This window comes from Perna viridis, chromosome 11 (genome assembly GCF_037379345.1).
Source record: "Perna viridis isolate PV_CMFRI_1.1 ecotype Kerala chromosome 11, ASM3737934v1, whole genome shotgun sequence".
NCBI lineage: Eukaryota > Metazoa > Mollusca > Bivalvia > Mytilida > Mytilidae > Perna > Perna viridis.
Window position 1 is genome coordinate 21,639,369 of NC_142455.1, and position 22,480 is coordinate 21,661,848.

General features: G+C 33.1%; 1 protein-coding gene and 1 long non-coding RNA gene across 2 annotated transcripts in view; one reads left to right on the forward strand and one right to left on the reverse strand.

The window, feature by feature from the left end:
- The window catches only part of LOC148603341 (uncharacterized), a 42,361-nt gene extending 22,779 nt beyond the window's left edge, over nt 1-19,582 (forward strand). The window contains exons 2-4 of the long non-coding RNA XR_015916851.1: nt 17,592-17,727; nt 18,138-18,250; nt 19,136-19,582. This is a non-coding gene — a long non-coding RNA (uncharacterized LOC148603341). The remainder of the gene's footprint in view (nt 1-17,591; nt 17,728-18,137; nt 18,251-19,135) is intronic.
- Nucleotides 19,583-19,682: 100 nt separating this feature from the next.
- Nucleotides 19,683-22,480, reverse strand: part of LOC148603342 (uncharacterized) — a 38,378-nt gene continuing 35,580 nt past the window's right edge. The window contains exon 13 of the mRNA XM_088553556.1: nt 19,683-21,510. The gene's annotated coding sequence lies outside the window, so the exon portion shown is untranslated. The remainder of the gene's footprint in view (nt 21,511-22,480) is intronic.

The window sequence follows — 22,480 nt, forward strand, 5'->3', positions numbered from 1 at the left end:
ACTGCTTCGAAAAACTTATTCCTGCTAAAATCATATATGCCCATAACTTAACATGCGAACGTTTCCTTAATATAGCCAAAGTACTTGAAATATCATTTTCCTACCCAAAATCATTAATGCTCATGACAATTGATACGTGCAGTTCTCCTTTAAATAGCCATTATACAATTCCAAAGATTAGAATACTCGGTGAAATACAATTTTTGTACCTTAATTCTCCATACAAATCACATATGATGCGAACCGAACTCTTAACATAATCATACTACTTGAAATAGCTCATTCTTAGCCGAATCAAACATACTTATCACATCTGATTTGATATGTAACCTAAATATGACCATACTACTTGTACTAGCACTTTCCTACTTCAATCACACATACTCATCACATCTGATTAGTAATTTATCTGTAATTAGATTTTACGACTTGATATAACATTTTCCTGCCAATAACGTACAGGATCATCACATCTGACGCAAACCGTACCCCTGACATGCACGTATGACAGAAAAACTACCCACAAATGCATGCTTATCACATATAAAAAGTGTATGCCTAACATGGCCAAACTGTTTCAAATAACTTATTCCTACTAAAATCATATAAGCCGATAACTTAAGATGCCAAACGTTTTCTTAATACGGCCAAAGTGCTTGAAATATCATTTTCCTACCCAAAATCAATAATGCTCATCACAATTGATGCATACTGCTCTCACTTAAATAGCCATTATACAATTCCAAAGATACCAATACTGTGGGAAATACCAATTTCGTACCTTAATTCTTCATATCAATCACATATGATGCGAACTGAACTCTTAACATAATCATTCTACTTGAAAAAGCTCATTCTTAGCAGAATCAAACATACTTATCAAATCTGATTTGATATGTATCCTAAATTGGACCATACTACTTCAAATAGCACTTTCCTACCTAAATCATACATGCTCATAATATCTAATTCGTACTGTATTCTTAACATGACCTTACGACTCGAAATAAAATTTTACTGTCAATAACGTACATGATAGTCACTTCGGAGGGAAACCGTACCCCTACCATGCCCGTTTAACAGACAAACTATCCAAAAATGCATGCTTATCACATCATATAAGCATTGTACTCCTGACATCTCCAAACTGTTTCATATAACTTATTCCTGCTAAAATCATATATGCCCATAACTTAACATGCGAACGTTTCCTTAGTATAGCCAAAGTACTTGAAATATCATTTTCCTACCCAAAATCATTAATGCTCATGACAATTGATACGTGCAGTTCTCCTTTAAATAGCCATTCTACAATTCCAAAGATTACAATATTCTGTGAAATACAATTTTCGTACCTTAATTCTCCATATCAATCACATATGATGCGAACTGAACTCTTAACATAATCATACTACGTGAAATAGCTCATTCTTAGCAGAATCAAACATACTTATCAAATCTGATTTGATGTGTATCCTAAATTGGACCATACTGCTTCAAATAGCACTTTCCTACCTAAATCATACATGCTCATAATATCTAATTCGTACTGTATTCTTAACATGACCTTACGACTCGAAATAAAATTTTACTGTCAATAACGTACATGATAGTCACTTCGGAGGGAAACCGTACCCCTACCATGCCCGTTTAACAGACAAACTATCCAAAAATGCATGCTTATCACATATAAAAAGTGTATGCCTAACATGGCCAAACTGTTTCAAATAACTTATTCCTACTAAAATCATATAAGCCGATAACTTAAGATGCCAAACGTTTTCTTAATACGGCCAAAGTGCTTGAAATATCATTTTCCTACCCAAAATCAATAATGCTCATCACAATTGATGCATACTGCTCTCACTTAAATAGCCATTATACAATTCCAAAGATACCAATACTGTGGGAAATACCAATTTCGTACCTTAATTCTTCATATCAATCACATATGATGCGAACTGAACTCTTAACATAATCATTCTACTTGAAATAGCTCATTCTTAGCAGAATCAAACATACTTATCAAATCTGATTTGATATGTATCCTAAATTGGACCATACTACTTCAAATAGCACTTTCCTACCTAAATCATACATGCTCATCATATCTAATTCGTACTGTATTCTTAACATGACCTTACGACTCGAAATAAAATTTTACTGTCAATAACGTACATGATAGTCACTTCGGAGGGAAACCGTACCCCTACCATGCCCGTTTAACAGACAAACTACCCAAGAATGCATGCTTACCATATCATATAAGCATTGTACGCCTGACAACTCCAAACTGCTTCGAAAAACTTATTCCTGCTAAAATCATATATGCCCATAACTTAACATGCGAACGTTTCCTTAATATAGCCAAAGTACTTGAAATATCATTTTCCTACCCAAAATCATTAATGCTCATGACAATTGATACGTGCAGTTCTCCTTTAAATAGCCATTATACAATTCCAAAGATTACAATACTCTGTGAAATACAATTTTCGTACCTTAATTCTCCATACAAATCACATATGATGCGAACTGAACTCTTAACATAATCATACTACTTGAAATAGCTCATTCTTAGCCGAATCAAACATACTTATCACATCTGATTTGATATGTAACCTAAATATGACCATACTACTTGTACTAGCACTTTCCTACTTCAATCACACATACTCATCACATCTGATTAGTAATTTATCTGTAATTAGATTTTACGACTTGATATAACATTTTCCTGCCAATAACGTACAGGATCATCACATCTGACGCAAACCGTACCCCTGACATGCACGTATGACAGAAAAACTACCCACAAATGCATGCTTATCACATATAAAAAGTGTATGCCTAACATGGCCAAACTGTTTCAAATAACTTATTCCTACTAAAATCATATAAGCCGATAACTTAAGATGCCAAACGTTTTCTTAATACGGCCAAAGTGCTTGAAATATCATTTTCCTACCCAAAATCAATAATGCTCATCACAATTGATGCATACTGCTCTCACTTAAATAGCCATTATACAATTCCAAAGATACCAATACTGTGGGAAATACCAATTTCGTACCTTAATTCTTCATATCAATCACATAGGATGCGAACTGAACTCTTAACATAATCATTCTACTTGAAATAGCTCATTCTTAGCAGAATCAAACATACTTATCAAATCTGATTTGATATGTATCCTAAATTGGACCATACTACTTCAAATAGCACTTTCCTACCTAAATCATACATGCTCATCATATCTAATTCGTACTGTATTCTTAACATGACCTTACGACTCGAAATAAAATTTTACTGTCAATAACGTACATGATAGTCACTTCGGAGGGACACCGTACCCCTACCATGCCCGTTTAACAGACAAACTACCCAAAAATGCATGCTTACCATATCATATAAGCATTGTACGCCTGACAACTCCAAACTGCTTCGAAAAACTTATTCCTGCTAAAATCATATATGCCCATAACTTAACATGCGAACGTTTCCTTAATATAGCCAAAGTACTTGAAATATCATTTTCCTACCCAAAATCATTAATGCTCATGACAATTGATACGTGCAGTTCTCCTTTAAATAGCCATTATACAATTCCAAAGATTACAATACTCTGTGAAATACAATTTTCGTACCTTAATTCTCCATACAAATCACATATGATGCGAACTGAACTCTTAACATAATCATACTACTTGAAATAGCTCATTCTTAGCCGAATCAAACATACTTATCACATCTGATTTGATATGTAACCTAAATATGACCATACTACTTGTACTAGCACTTTCCTACTTCAATCACACATACTCATCACATCTGATTAGTAATTTATCTGTAATTAGATTTTACGACTTGATATAACATTTTCCTGCCAATAACGTACAGGATCATCACATCTGACGCAAACCGTACCCCTGACATGCACGTATGACAGAAAAACTACCCACAAATGCATGCTTATCACATATAAAAAGTGTATGCCTAACATGGCCAAACTGTTTCAAATAACTTATTCCTACTAAAATCATATAAGCCGATAACTTAAGATGCCAAACGTTTTCTTAATACGGCCAAAGTGCTTGAAATATCATTTTCCTACCCAAAATCAATAATGCTCATCACAATTGATGCATACTGCTCTCACTTAAATAGCCATTATACAATTCCAAAGATACCAATACTGTGGGAAATACCAATTTCGTACCTTAATTCTTCATATCAATCACATATGATGCGAACTGAACTCTTAACATAATCATTCTACTTGAAATAGCTCATTCTTAGCAGAATCAAACATACTTATCAAATCTGATTTGATATGTATCCTAAATTGGACCATACTACTTCAAATAGCACTTTCCTACCTAAATCATACATGCTCATCATATCTAATTCGTACTGTATTCTTAACATGACCTTACGACTCGAAATAAAATTTTACTGTCAATAACGTACATGATAGTCACTTCGGAGGGAAACCGTACCCCTACCATGCCCGTTTAACAGACAAACTATCCAAAAATGCATGCTTATCACATCATATAAGCATTGTACTCCTGACATCTCCAAACTGTTTCATATAACTTATTCCTGCTAAAATCATATATGCCCATAACTTAACATGCGAACGTTTCCTTAGTATTGCCAAAGTACTTGAAATATCATTTTCCTACCCAAAATCATTCTACAATTCCAAAGATTACAATATTCTGTGAAATACAATTTTCGTACCTTAATTCTCCATATCAATCACATATGATGCGAACTGAACTCTTAACATAATCATACTACGTGAAAAAGCTCATTCTTAGCAGAATCAAACATACTTATCAAATCTGATTTGATGTGTATCCTAAATTGGACCATACTACTTCAAATAGCACTTTCCTACCTAAATCATACATGCTCATAATATCTAATTCGTACTGTATTCTTAACATGACCTTACGACTCGAAATAAAATTTTACTGTCAATAACGTACATGATAGTCACTTCGGAGGGAAACCGTACCCCTACCATGCCCGTTTAACAGACAAACTATCCAAAAATGCATGCTTATCACATATAAAAAGTGTATGCCTAACATGGCCAGACTGTTTCAAATAACTTATTCCTACTAAAATCATATAAGCCGATAACTTAAGATGCCAAACGTTTTCTTAATACGGCCAAAGTGCTTGAAATATCATTTTCCTACCCAAAATCAATAATGCTCATCACAATTGATGCATACTGCTCTCACTTAAATAGCCATTATACAATTCCAAAGATACCAATACTGTGGGAAATACCAATTTCGTACCTTAATTCTTCATATCAATCACATATGATGCGAACTGAACTCTTAACATAATCATTCTACTTGAAATAGCTCATTCTTAGCAGAATCAAACATACTTATCAAATCTGATTTGATATGTATCCTAAATTGGACCATACTACTTCAAATAGCACTTTCCTACCTAAATCATACATGCTCATCATATCTAATTCGTACTGTATTCTTAACATGACCTTACGACTCGAAATAAAATTTTACTGTCAATAACGTACATGATAGTCACTTCGGAGGGAAACCGTACCCCTACCATGCCCGTTTAACAGACAAACTACCCAAGAATGCATGCTTACCATATCATATAAGCATTGTACGCCTGACAACTCCAAACTGCTTCGAAAAACTTATTCCTGCTAAAATCATATATGCCCATAACTTAACATGCGAACGTTTCCTTAATATAGCCAAAGTACTTGAAATATCATTTTCCTACCCAAAATCATTAATGCTCATGACAATTGATACGTGCAGTTCTCCTTTAAATAGCCATTATACAATTCCAAAGATTACAATACTCTGTGAAATACAATTTTCGTACCTTAATTCTCCATACAAATCACATATGATGCGAACTGAACTCTTAACATAATCATACTACTTGAAATAGCTCATTCTTAGCCGAATCAAACATACTTATCACATCTGATTTGATATGTAACCTAAATATGACCATACTACTTGTACTAGCACTTTCCTACTTCAATCACACATACTCATCACATCTGATTAGTAATTTATCTGTAATTAGATTTTACGACTTGATATAACATTTTCCTGCCAATAACGTACAGGATCATCACATCTGACGCAAACCGTACCCCTGACATGCACGTATGACAGAAAAACTACCCACAAATGCATGCTTATCACATATAAAAAGTGTATGCCTAACATGGCCAAACTGTTTCAAATAACTTATTCCTACTAAAATCATATAAGCCGATAACTTAAGATGCCAAACGTTTTCTTAATACGGCCAAAGTGCTTGAAATATCATTTTCCTACCCAAAATCAATAATGCTCATCACAATTGATGCATACTGCTCTCACTTAAATAGCCATTATACAATTCCAAAGATACCAATACTGTGGGAAATACCAATTTCGTACCTTAATTCTTCATATCAATCACATATGATGCGAACTGAACTCTTAACATAATCATTCTACTTGAAATAGCTCATTCTTAGCAGAATCAAACATACTTATCAAATCTGATTTGATATGTATCTTAAAATGGACCATACTACTTCAAATAGCACTTTCCTACCTAAATCATACATGCTCATCATATCTAATTCGTACTGTATTCTTAACATGACCTTACGACTCGAAATAAAATTTTACTGCCAATAACGTACATGATAGTCACTTCGGAGGGAAACTGTACCCCTACCATGCCCGTTTAACAGACAAACTATCCAAAAATGCATGCATATCACATCATATAAGCATTGTACGCCTGACATCTCCAAACTGTTTCATATAACTTATTCCTGCTAAAATCATATATGCCCATAACTTAACATGCGAACGTTTCCTTAGTATAGCCAAAGTACTTGAAATATCATTTTCCTACCCAAAATCATTAATGCTCATGACAATTGATACGTGCAGTTCTCCTTTAAATAGCCATTATACAATTCCAAACATTACAATTCTCTGTGAAATACATTTTTCGTACCTTAATTCTCCATATCAATCACATATGATGCGAACTGAACTCTTAACATAATCATACTACGTGAAATAGCTCATTCTTAGCAGAATCAAACATACTTATCAAATCTGATTTGATGTGTATCCTAAATTGGACCATACTACTTCAAATAGCACTTTCCTACCTAAATCATACATGCTCATCATATCTAATTCGTACTGTATTCTTAATATGACATTACGACTCGAAATAGAATTTTACTGCCAATAACGTACATGATAGTCACTCTGGAGGGAAACTGTACCCCTAACATGCCCGTTTAACAGACAAACTACCCAAAAATGCATGCTTACCATATCATATAAGCATTGTACGCCTGACAACTCCAAACTGCTTCGAAAAACTTATTCCTGCTAAAATCATATATGCCCATAACTTAACATGCGAACGTTTCCTTAATATAGCCAAAGTACTTGAAATATCATTTTCCTACCCAAAATCATTAATGCTCATGACAATTGATACGTGCAGTTCTCCTTTAAATAGCCATTATACAATTCCAAAGATTACAATACTCTGTGAAATACAATTTTCGTACCTTAATTCTCCATACAAATCACATATGATGCGAACTGAACTCTTAACATAATCATACTACTTGAAATAGCTCATTCTTAGCCGAATCAAACATACTTATCACATCTGATTTGATATGTAACCTAAATATGACCATACTACTTGTACTAGCACTTTCCTACTTCAATCACACATACTCATCACATCTGATTAGTAATTTATCTGTAATTAGATTTTACGACTTGATATAACATTTTCCTGCCAATAACGTACAGGATCATCACATCTGACGCAAACCGTACCCCTGACATGCACGTATGACAGAAAAACTACCCACAAATGCATGCTTATCACATATAAAAAGTGTATGCCTAACATGGCCAAACTGTTTCAAATAACTTATTCCTACTAAAATCATATAAGCCGATAACTTAAGATGCCAAACGTTTTCTAAATACGGCCAAAGTGCTTGAAATATCATTTTCCTACCCAAAATCAATAATGCTCATCACAATTGATGCATACTGCTCTCACTTAAATAGCCATTATACAATTCCAAAGATACCAATACTGTGGGAAATACCAATTTCGTACCTTAATTCTTCATATCAATCACATATGATGCGAACTGAACTATTAACATAATCATTCTACTTGAAATAGCTCATTCTTAGCAGAATCAAACATACTTATCAAATCTGATTTGATATGTATCCTAAATTGGACCATACTACTTCAAATAGCACTTTCCTACCTAAATCATACATGCTCATCATATCTAATTCGTACTGTATTCTTAACATGACCTTACGACTCGAAATAAAATTTTACTGCCAATAACGTACATGATAGTCACTTCGGAGGGAAACCGTACCCCTACCATGCCCGTTTAACAGACAAACTATCCAAAAATGCATGCATATCACATCATATAAGCATTGTACGCCTGACATCTCCAAACTGTTTCATATAACTTATTCCTGCTAAAATCATATATGCCCATAACTTAACATGCGAACGTTTCCTTAGTATACCAAAGTACTTGAAATATCATTTTCCTACCCAAAAGCATTAATGCTCATGACAATTGATACGTGCAGTTCTCCTTTAAATAGCCATTATACAATTCCAAAGATTACAATACTCTGTGAAATACAATTTTCGTACCTTAATTCTCCATACAAATCACATATGATGCGAACTGAACTCTTAACATAATCATACTACTTGAAATAGCTCATTCTTAGCCGAATCAAACATACTTATCACATCTGATTTGATATGTAACCTAAATATGACCATACTACTTGTACTAGCACTTTCCTACTTCAATCACACATACTCATCACATCTGATTAGTAATTTATCTGTAATTAGATTTTACGACTTGATATAACATTTTCCTGCCAATAACGTACAGGATCATCACATCTGACGCAAACCGTACCCCTGACATGCACGTATGACAGAAAAACTACCCACAAATGCATGCTTATCACATATAAAAAGTGTATGCCTAACATGGCCAAACTGTTTCAAATACCTTATTCCTACTAAAATCATATAAGCCGATAAATTAAGATGCCAAACGTTTTCTAAATACGGCCAAAGTGCTTGAAATATCATTTTCCTACCCAAAATCAATAATGCTCATCACAATTGATGCATACTGCTCTCACTTAAATAGCCATTATACAATTCCAAAGATACCAATACTGTGGGAAATACCAATTTCGTACCTTAATTCTTCACATCAATCACATATGATGCGAACTGAACTATTAACATAATCATTCTACTTGAAATAGCTCATTCTTAGCAGAATCAAACATACTTATCAAATCTGATTTGATATGTATCCTAAATTGGACCATACTACTTCAAATAGCACTTTCCTACCTAAATCATACATGCTCATCATATCTAATTCGTACTGTATTCTTAACATGACCTTACGACTCGAAATAAAATTTTACTGCCAATAACGTACATGATAGTCACTTCGGAGGGAAACCGTACCCCTACCATGCCCGTTTAACAGACAAACTATCCAAAAATGCATGCATATCACATCATATAAGCATTGTACGCCTGACATCTCCAAACTGTTTCATATAACTTATTCCTGCTAAAATCATATATGCCCATAACTTAACATGCGAACGTTTCCTTAGTATAGCCAAAGTACTTGAAATATCATTTTCCTACCCAAAATCATTAATGCTCATGACAATTGATACGTGCAGTTCTCCTTTAAATAGCCATTATACAATTCCAAAGATTACAATATTCTGTGAAATACAATTTTCGTACCTTAATTCTCCATATCAATCACATATGATGCGAACTGAACTCTTAACATAATCATACTACGTGAAATAGCTCATTCTTAGCAGAATCAAACATACTTATCAAATCTGATTTGATGTGTATCCTTAATTGGACCATACTACTTCAAATAGCACTTTCCTACCTAAATCATACATGTTCATCATATCTAATTCGTACTGTATTCTTAATATGACATTACGACTCGAAATAAAATTTTACTGCCAATAACGTACATGATAGTCACTTCGGAGGGAAATCGTACCCCTAACATGCCCGTTTAACAGACAAACTACCCAAGAATGCATGCTTATCACATCATATAAGCATTGTAGGCATTACATCTCCAAACTGTTTCGAATAACTTATTCCTGCTAAAATCATATATGCCCATAACTTAACATGCGAACGTTTCCTTAATATAGCCAAAGTACTTGAAATATCATTTTCCTACCCAAAATCATTAATGCTCATGACAATTGATACGTGCAGTTCTCCTTTAAATAGCCATTATACAATTCCAAAGATACTAATACTGTGGGAAATACCAATTTCGTACCTTAATTCTCCATATCAATCACATATGATGCGAACTGAACTCTTAACATAATCATACTACTTGAAATAGCTCATTCTTAGCAGAATCAAACATACTTATCACATCTGATTTGATATGTAACCTAAATATGACCATACTACTTGTACTAGCACTTTCCTACTTCAATCACACATACTCATCACATCTGATTAGTAATTTATCTGTAATTAGATTTTATGACTTGATATAACATTTTCCTGCCAATAACCTTTAGGATCATCACATCTGACGCACACCGTACCCCTGACATGCACGTATGACAGAAAAACTACCCACAAATGCATGCTTATCACATATAAAAAGTGTATGCCTAACATGGCCAAACTGTTTCAAATAACTTATTCCTACTAAAATCATATAAGCCGATAACTTAAGATGCCAAACGTTTTCTTAATACGGCCAAAGTGCTTGAAATATCATTTTCCTACCCAAAATCAATAATGCTCATCACAATTGATGCATACTGCTCTCACTTAAATAGCCATTATACAATTCCAAAGATACCAATACTGTGGGAAATACCAATTTCGTACCTTAATTCTTCATATCAATCACATATGATGCGAACTGAACTCTTAACATAATCATTCTACTTGAAATAGCTCATTCTTAGCAGAATCAAACATACTTATCAAATCTGATTTGATATGTATCCTAAATTGGACCATACTACTTCAAATAGCACTTTCCTACCTAAATCATACATACTCATCATATCTAATTCGTACTGTATTCTTAACATGACCTTACGACTCGAAATAAAATTTTACTGCCAATAACGTACATGATAGTCACTTCGGAGGGAAACCGTACCCCTACCATGCCCGTTTAACAGACAAACTATCCAAAAATGCATGCATATCACATCATATAAGCATTGTACGCCTGACATCTCCAAACTGTTTCATATAACTTATTCCTGCTAAAATCATATATGCCCATAACTTAACATGCGAACGTTTCCTTAGTATAGCCAAAGTACTTGAAATATCATTTTCCTACCCAAAATCATTAATGCTCATGACAATTGATACGTGCAGTTCTCCTTTAAATAGCCATTATACAATTCCAAACATTACAATTCTCTGTGAAATACAATTTTCGTACCTTAATTCTCCATATCAATCACATATGATGCGAACTGAACTCTTAACATAATCATACTACTTGAAATAGCTCATTCTTAGCAAAATCAAACATACTTATCAAATCTGATTTGATGTGTATCCTAAATTGGACCATACTACTTCAAATAGCACTTTCCTACCTAAATCATACATGCTCATCATATCTAATTCGTACTGTATTCTTAATATGACATTACGACTCGAAATAGAATTTTACTGCCAATAACGTACATGATAGTCACTTCGGAGGGAAACTGTACCCCTAACATGCCCGTTTAACAGACAAACTACCCAAAAATGCATGCTTACCATATCATATAAGCATTGTACGCCTGACAACTCCAAACTGCTTCGAAAAACTTATTCCTGCTAAAATCATATATGCCCATAACTTAACATGCGAACGTTTCCTTAATATAGCCAAAGTACTTGAAATATCATTTTCCTACCCAAAATCATTAATGCTCATGACAATTGATACGTGCAGTTCTCCTTTAAATAGCCATTATACAATTCCAAAGATTACAATACTCTGTGAAATACAATTTTCGTACCTTAATTCTCCATACAAATCACATATGATGCGAACTGAACTCTTAACATAATCATACTACTTGAAATAGCTCATTCTTAGCAGAATCAAACATACTTATCACATCTGATTTGATATGTAACCTAAATATGACCATACTACTTGTACTAGCACTTTCCTACTTCAATCACACATACTCATCACATCTGATTAGTAATTTATCTGTAATTAGATTTTACGACTTGATATAACATTTTCCTGCCAATAACGTACAGGATCATCACATCTGACGCAAACCGTACCCCTGACATGCACGTATGACAGAAAAACTACCCACAAATGCATGCTTATCACATATAAAAAGTGTATGCCTAACATGGCCAAACTGTTTCAAATAACTTATTCCTACTAAAATCATATAAGCCGATAACTTAAGATGCCAAACGTTTTCTAAATACGGCCAAAGTGCTTGAAATATCATTTTCCTACCCAAAATCAATAATGCTCATCACAATTGATGCATACTGCTCTCACTTAAATAGCCATTATACAATTCCAAAGATACCAATACTGTGGGAAATACCAATTTCGTACCTTAATTCTTCATATCAATCACATATGATGCGAACTGAACTATTAACATAATCATTCTACTTGAAATAGCTCATTCTTAGCAGAATCAAACATACTTATCAAATCTGATTTGATATGTATCCTAAATTGGACCATACTACTTCAAATAGCACTTTCCTACCTAAATCATACATGCTCATCATATCTAATTCGTACTGTATTCTTAACATGACCTTACGACTCGAAATAAAATTTTACTGCCAATAACGTAGATGATAGTCACTTCGGAGGGAAACCGTACCCCTACCATGCCCGTTTAACAGACAAACTATCCAAAAATGCATGCATATCACATCATATAAGCATTGTACGCCTGACATCTCCAAACTGTTTCATATAACTTATTCCTGCTAAAATCATATATGCCCATAACTTAACATGCGAACGTTTCCTTAGTATAGCCAAAGTACTTGAAATATCATTTTCCTACCCAAAATCATTAATGCTCATGACAATTGATACGTGCAGTTCTCCTTTAAATAGCCATTATACAATTCCAAAGATTACAATATTCTGTGAAATACAATTTTCGTACCTTAATTCTCCATATCAATCACATATGATGCGAACTGAACTCTTAACATAATCATACTACGTGAAATAGCTCATTCTTAGCAGAATCAAACATACTTATCAAATCTGATTTGATGTGTATCCTAAATTGGACCATACTACTTCAAATAGCTCTTTCCTACCTAAATCATACATGCTCATCATATCTAATTCGTACTGTATTCTTAATATGACATTACGACTCGAAATAAAATTTTACTGCCAATAACGTACATGATAGTCACTTCGGAGGGAAATCGTACCCCTAACATGCCCGTTTAACAGACAAACTACCCAAGAATGCATGCTTATCACATCATATAAGCATTGTAGGCATTACATCTCCAAACTGTTTCGAATAACTTATTCCTGCTAAAATCATATATGCCCATAACTTAACATGCGAACGTTTCCTTAATATAGCCAAAGTACTTGAAATATCATTTTCCTACCTAAAATCATTAATGCTCATGACAATTGATACGTGCAGTTCTCCTTTAAATAGCCATTATACAATTCCAAAGATACTAATACTGTGGGAAATACCAATTTCGTACCTTAATTCTCCATATCAATCACATATGATGCGAACTGAACTCTTAACATAATCATACTACTTGAAATAGCTCATTCTTAGCAGAATCAAACATACTTATCACATCTGATTTGATATGTAACCTAAATATGACCATACTACTTGTACTAGCACTTTCCTACTTCAATCACACATACTCATCACATCTGATTAGTAATTTATCTGTAATTAGATTTTATGACTTGATATAACATTTTCCTGCCAATAACCTTTAGGATCATCACATCTGACGCACACCGTACCCCAGACATGCACGTATGACAGAAAAACTACCCACAAATGCATGCTTATCACATATAAAAAGTGTATGCCTAACATGGCCAAACTGTTTCAAATAACTTATTCCTACTAAAATCATATAAGCCGATAACTTAAGATGCCAAACGTTTTCTTAATACGGCCAAAGTGCTTGAAATATCATTTTCCTACCCAAAATCAATAATGCTCATCACAATTGATGCATACTGCTCTCACTTAAATAGCCATTATACAATTCCAAAGATACCAATACTGTGGGAAATACCAATTTCGTACCTTAATTCTCCATATCAATCACATATGATGCGAACTTAACTCTTAACATAATCATTTTACTTGAAATAGCTCATTCTTAGCAGATTCAAACATACTTATCAAATTTGATTTGATATGTATCCTAAATTGGACCATACTACTTCAAATAGCACTTTCCTACCTAAATCATACATGCTCATCATATCTAATTCGTACTGTATTCTTAATATGACATTACGACTCGAAATAGAATTTTACTGCCAATAACGTACATGATAGTCACTTCGGAGGGAAACTGTACCCCTAACATGCCCGTTTAACAGACAAACTACCCAAGAATGCATGCTTACCACATCATATAAGCATTGTACGCCTGACAACTCCAAACTGCTTCGAAAAACTTATTCCTGCTAAAATCATATATGCCCATAACTTAACATGCGAACGTTTCCTTAATATAGCCAAAGTACTTGAAATATCATTTTCCTACCCAAAATCATTAATGCTCATGACAATTGATACGTGCAGTTCTCCTTTAAATAGCCATTATACAATTCCAAAGATTACAATACTCTGTGAAATACAATTTTCGTACCTTAATTCTCCATACAAATCACATATGATGCGAACTGAACTCTTAACATATTCATACTACTTGAAATAGCTCATTCTTAGCCGAATCAAACATACTTATCACATCTGATTTGATATGTAACCTAAATATGACCATACTACTTGTACTAGCACTTTCCTACTTCAATCACACATACTCATCACATCTGATTAGTAATTTATCTGTAATTAGATTTTATGACTTGATATAACATTTTCCTGCCAATAACGTACAGGATCATCACATCTGACGCAAACCGTACCCCTGACATGCACGTATGACAGAAAAACTACCCACAAATGCATGCTTATCACATATAAAAAGTGTATGCCTAACATGGCCAAACTGTTTCAAATAACTTATTCCTACTAAAATCATATAAGCCGATAACTTAAGATGCCAAACGTTTTCTTAATACGGCCAAAGTGCTTGAAATATCATTTTCCTACCCAAAATCAATAATGCTCATCACAATTGATGCATACTGCTCTCACTTAAATAGCCATTATACAATTCCAAAGATACCAATACTGTGGGAAATACCAATTTCGTACCTTAATTCTTCATATCAATCACATATGATGCGAACTGAACTCTTAACATAATCATACTACTTGAAATAGCTCATTCTTAGCAGAATCAAACATACTTATCAAATCTGATTTGATATGTATCCTAAATTGGACCATACTACTTCAAATAGCACTTTCCTACCTAAATCATACATGCTCATCATATCTAATTCGTACTGTATTCTTAATATGACCTTACGACTCGAAATAAAATTTTACTGCCAATAACGTAGATGATAGTCACTTCGGAGGGAAACCGTACCCCTGACATGCGCGTTTGACAGAAAAACTACCCAAAAATGCATGCCCATCACCTCATATAGGAAATGTACGCCTAACATGCCCAAGCGGTTTTAAATAACTTATTCTTGCTAAAATTATACATGCCCATAACTTAAAATGCCAACTGTTTTTTAACATGGCCAAAGTACTTGAAAAATCATTTTCCTACCCAAAGTCATTAATGATCATGACAATCAATGCGTACTGTTCACCCCTCAATTCCAAAAATAATAATACTGTGTGAAATACCCTTTCCGTATCTTAATTTTCCATACCAATCATATATGATGCGAATAGAACTCTTAACATGATCATAGTACTTGAAACATCACGTTCTTACTGGAATCGTATATGCACATCACATATGATTTGATATGAAGCGTAAGTATGAAAATATTACTTGAAATAGCACTTTCCTACCTAAATCATACATGCTCATCACGTATGATTCGTACTTTAGTTTTGATATGACCTTTCGACTCGAAATAACATTTACCTACCAATAACGTATATGATCATCATATCTGACGCAAACCGTACCTCTGACATGCACGTATGACGGAGATCTACCCAAAAATGGATGCTTATCATATCATCTAAGCATTGTTAGCCTAACATGGCCAAACTGTTTCAAATCACGTATTCCTGCTAAAATCATGCACGCCCATAACTTAAGATGCTGACCGTTTTCTTAATATGGCCTAAGTACTTGAAATATCATTTTCCTACTCAAAATCATTAATGCTCATGAGAATTGATGCGTTCTGTTTCCTTTAAATAGCCATTATACAATTTGGTTGATTTTTGTGATTTTTCAAATGCTTCTCCTTTATGTAGGAAAAAATTACTTGTAATATATTCATCAGATTTGAAGGATATATAAAACCATCTAAGTGTGAACGAGTTCCATATTTTGGATTATTGTAGATGGCTGCCATTTAAAATGGCCGCCATCTAAATTAATATGCCCCACTGGAAAATAATGTAAATTTCATCTAAATTTTATAAAACGTGGTATATAGGCTTGACATTGTACATTGAATTTAATTTTTTTGATTCTGTGATCATGTGTGGAACATGAGGGAACTTGTATGTGACTTGCTTTCAAGCACAACTTAAAACTTGTTTTATTTTATTTTTAGGGGGCTTTTGTTTCTTCTTTTTTGTTTTTATTTTTATTTTGTTTTGTCTTTTATGCGGATTTTTTGTGTTTTTTTTTTTTGTGAGAAAATTGTGTGTGGGTCCTGGCTTTATTATTTATGTACCATTAGGTAAAATCCGTGGTAATGTAAATTTGACGCTCGATCTGCAAACTCCAGTAGATTGTTTTTGAATGGCACCTTGAGGTACAATGTCAAAGAAATATATACACTTTTAATAAAATTATTGATTGGATGTCTTGAAAATGCTTGTTTTGGTCCCTTATTCCTTACAGTTAAGTAACAACCCAAACCAAAACTTATCCCAGCTTTCCTTTTGTTTTAAACTTGTACATTGTAGAACAAATTTATCGTCCAGAAAACATGTTTCTACCAACACATACTGAATGATTAAACAACACATCAATTTCAATTTCATAAAGATCTTTATTTTTTTAAGTGATTTCTTCTGTGTGTAACTTTCTATTTCTTTACGTTTGTATATTGTAAATTTTAGTGTTCCTGATGCTATCTTGTAAAAGGATTTCCCACCATTTCTACATTTGGTATCAATATTTATATCAGAAAATACTAGTTGTTTCCATTGCAAGTCATTTATAGGAAAACAATACAGAAACCCACGCTACAAAACTGTAAGTGAAATATCTTTTGTCTTTCTTTATGTATGGATTTTTTGTGAAAACATGTCTATTGCAGACCTATTCGATTTTTTTGATTAAATATGGTTTAGGTATATTATGCCATTTGGTGTATTGATTTCAACACGTCTGAGTACTAGATATCAACTTATATGACTTAATATATTAGACTGGCCGAGATGTAAAAGGAGGAAGTTTTAATTAAGGTATGGATGACAACAAACGAGTCCTTCCGTAAGTTAAGATATGAAACTACCTTACTCTACATTCAGTTTGTTTTTCTCTTTCAGAACTATTTGGTCATTTGGCCAGTATTTAATCCATAAATTGTGGAAAGTTACACCGGATATTACTCCCTGTAAGACTGAAATCAGGCTTTCAGTACTTCTTATGTTATATTTTAGATTTGTGGTATATACCGTACACGGACTTCGTCCCCTATCGATTGATATCTCTGATACATAACACGTAAACTACCACAACATGGGCTTTAAGTGGATTTTCATATAAAGGCGACGTAAGCAGGATAAGCTTAAATAAATCAGAGTGATCATTTTTTTTTATTCTAAGAACAAAATACACATATCAACTGAAGTGCGAATATTATGAAGAAGGCGAAAGTACATTGTGAACAGTTAACAAATTCAAAAACCATATTACATGTAGTAGCATATACTTCAATACATGTACATGTAATCTCTTATTACATTCCCGAAGTGGTTTTCAAATAACATTTCCATATAAACTCAACATAAGGAAAATGTTCACATGCTTTCATGACTAGTTAACATTTGCTTATGGAAATAAGACCTGCTATTGAACATGACTGCATAAAAGATTTACAATATAGTCGTTCTATCCTTAGAACTTCGAGACAAGTCAGGCTTCGTCAGAAATCGTACGGAACAAAATATATATGAGTTTAAGACATAAAACATTATCATTATAATACTACAATTTAAATTTAACAATTGTGTAACTCATTTATTTTGTATATAAAAGTCTATATTTAGCTTTTAAGATATCCTGATATACTTGAACTAAGAATGATACAGATCGTTTGGTTATTTTAAAAACTATTACTATGGACACTTTACCAGTACTAAAGGAAGACTTTGGTACCCCTTATCAGTTAATATTATTCTACAGTTACCCAGTTCCACGTGGAGTTTTAACAAATATCAGTATGAAACATTACTGGGTTGGAGCCACATGTATAAGTGACAGTAACTGGAGTCTTATAACTTCATTTGCAATTGTTATCGTACATGTACAACAGATCTGTTAAAAATGACAGGGTGTCAATAATTCTAGTGATTATTATTTATAAATGCAAATACAGGAAGATATTTTCAGATGTTAACATTTCCAACGATTTATATTTTCCTATTTCCAATTTCAGGAGCTTGACACTGAGTCCTTCAAAATGAAGTGCAGTATTTTATGACACTGAATGAGATTTAAGAATACATGGTAATTTGGATGCTACTGAAAAGCCCTTTGACTAAAAATAACATATCACAAAATAAAAGTGTCATTTGGTCTTACTGTAAAAAAAATAGTACATATACATTAGGATCGCGTCTTTTTTATTGTGCAGATGTACACTTCTGTAAAACAGAAGACGAAGAAAAGAGAGGCTGCGATTCATCAGTTGGAAAGAACAAAACTGATCACAGATTTATTTAAAGACAAAACAATTTGAATATTTTCATTCTTCTTTTAAGAGTCAACTGTCAAATAATGGGAAAGTTGGTAAAACATATGAAGATGATAAGACTAGAATATTATTCTCTATATGAAAGGGAGATGGCAAGTAGGATCATTAGCTAAATGATCTCTGTGGATTTTTTTTTTATAACTTTTTGAAAAAAAAATGTAAATATTCAAAATCATTAAAACATCTGAGTTTATGATAACAAATCAAATATAAAACCAGTATTATTCCATATATCTAGTAAGTTGATAGAAGTAATGAAACTCTTATTTTCATCAGTAACAATACTTCATAAAAAATGTTGCAGTAGCGCTACAACCAAAATGAACTTAGTTTTTTCACGGAAAACTTGCTTTAGTTTAAATTATGAATTACTCCATCTTGAAAGCATGACAATTTACTCGTCGTTTGACTAATTACTTGTTGCATAATAGTTTCTTCGACAATAAGAGAAATTTGCTGTTTCAGAACTTAATTGCGGTGAAACAATGGCGTCTAGGTAAAGCAGGTCTCAAGTTTCACAGTGTTCATTAGATGATTGGAGAAATGTACAGTTACAAAAGACTTGAATGGACTTAAGATGACATGTTCCACTTGAACTGTACTGCTTACAATAACAATCATAAATGAACATCCCAATTTTAACAGTACTATAATATTCTTTACATTATATTCACCACATAATAGTTCATGTATTACAAAAATAAATAAATAAATGAAAAATGCAAGTTCTGTAAAGCACAGCAGTTACTATAATGTATGTGATGGTAGTACACGGGCTTAAAAGTTACATCACAGCTAATTTTACATTACAATTCTACATTTTTTTACACATTGTGATTGAAATAATGTATACAAATGCATTAATTTCAGAATTTCTGAAGAAAAAAAACTGTTCATATAATAATCATGGCATCAGAATAGGTAGGCAGAATGTATATTTTGTATATAAAAATACTTTTAGTAATGTTATCAATACTAATATAAAATCAAATACAATTTATTGCATCATAAACTGAATAACGTATTAAATTCATTTATCCACAATCATTATTAACAATATTACAATAATTACATATAGAGTTCTTGAAGTTCATGACTTTTCCAATATCATTTACTTTGAGCAGTAAATCAAAGACTACAACGATTAAATTTCTGTTTAGTCCAAATATCCTTTTTTATTATTTTAAAACATCTTTCAACACTTATTTCTTTGTAAAGCAATCCAAAATGTTCAAAAGAAAATACATATCAACCAATATTCCATCAAAGAAACTTTTTCTGTTATAAATCAAATATAATACATGTATATAAAACAACTAACATGTAAATTACTCCACTGGTTTCTCTTAAATACTTTTATTAGAAATCGCAACCCAGGGCAAAAAAATTCTGGATATAAACTTTCTCAGAACTTGGAGACAAGATAGGCTTCATGCACATTCACAAACATAAATTTCATAAAGGGACATATATCAATTGTATTCAATTATTAACTGTTCATTTCATCTTGTTTGTGGTTTGAAGAAAGATGGTCCTAAATCAAGTACAAAATCTCTCAGAACCTGGTGACAAGTCTGGCTTTGTGCACATTCATAAACAGAAACAAAAAATAATACAAAATTCACAAAAGAACATACATCAATTGCATTGAATTAAAAACTGTTCCTTTCATCTTTTTTGTGGTTTGAAAAAAAAGATGATTCTGAATCACAGAACACAAACTTTCTCAGAACTTGGCGACAAGTCCGGCTTCGTGCATTTATAAATCTTCAATTATATTAGAAATTGTAGTTTACAATTATTGAGCATATTATCTGATAAAGCAATATCAAGTTTTACTATCAAGCAGTTTTACTTATAGTGGATTTAAGATAAACCCCCTTAAAGAATCCTAAGCATGTTCGCCTCTATTTGTATTTTATAATTAAGTCAGTCAGATGGATTTTCGGATTGTGGTGCTACAGTGCCATCGTACGCTAACCAGGCAATGGACATTAATGTTGTGTCACAGACTAATCAACATGGCGTTCATTCCACAGCTACTGATGTTTCTAACACTAGAAAAGAAGTTTATGTCAATGTGTCGACCTCAAGCTCTATGACAAACATAACAAGAGGCTCCCAGGAGCTTGAATCTCTCACCTGGTTAAATTTTGTCTTTCAATGGCAATACATTTATCACGAGGTTTACTAATAATTTTGGCCTACGATGACTTTGATGGAACTGATCATAAGGATCAATACAAGGCTTAACAGATGAAAATAACGAAAGGACCACAGGTAGATCTCATCATGCTGAACAGTTTTACTCGGTTATAATTTGGCTAATGGGTTTTGAGATATATTGAAAAACTACAGCTTGACCCCTGTTCTATTTTTAGTAACGGTGACAAAGTTTTTTGACGGATCAAAAATCTAAACAGAACTTTTGTGCAAGATACCCCAAGAAACATCAATACTAAGTTTGATTCCAATCGATCAAGTAGGGTAAGAGGAGAAATTTTTTTAAAGAAATAACATTAAAAAAATGAAAGAAAAAACGTCGAAAAAAGTGCAATAACTCCTAAATGGCTTGACAGATTAAAATGAAAATATATATGCAATATATAGTCTAACCCCTATGTTCTATTTTCATTACCGGCGGCCATGTTGTTTGACGGATCAACAATCTAAACACAACTTTTGTGAAAGATGCCCAAAGGAACATCTGTGCAGTTTCATATAATTCCGCTAAGTAGTTTCTGAGAAAGGAGAAGATTTTTTAAAAAAATTGTTAACGACCACGACGACGGACGACGGCGACGGACGCCAATTGATGGCAATAGCTCACATGGCCTTTGACCAGGCAATACATCGTCGGGTGAGATCGCGGTAGTGCCGCTGAATATATCAAGTGGGACAACACCTATAGTCAATGCACACGTCAACATGACATTGCATGTATCGAATAACATTTCTGAAAGTCTCCTGCATAGTACAATTCAATTATGTCAGCAGTCTTTACAAAAGTTGAAATCCAAATCAAAC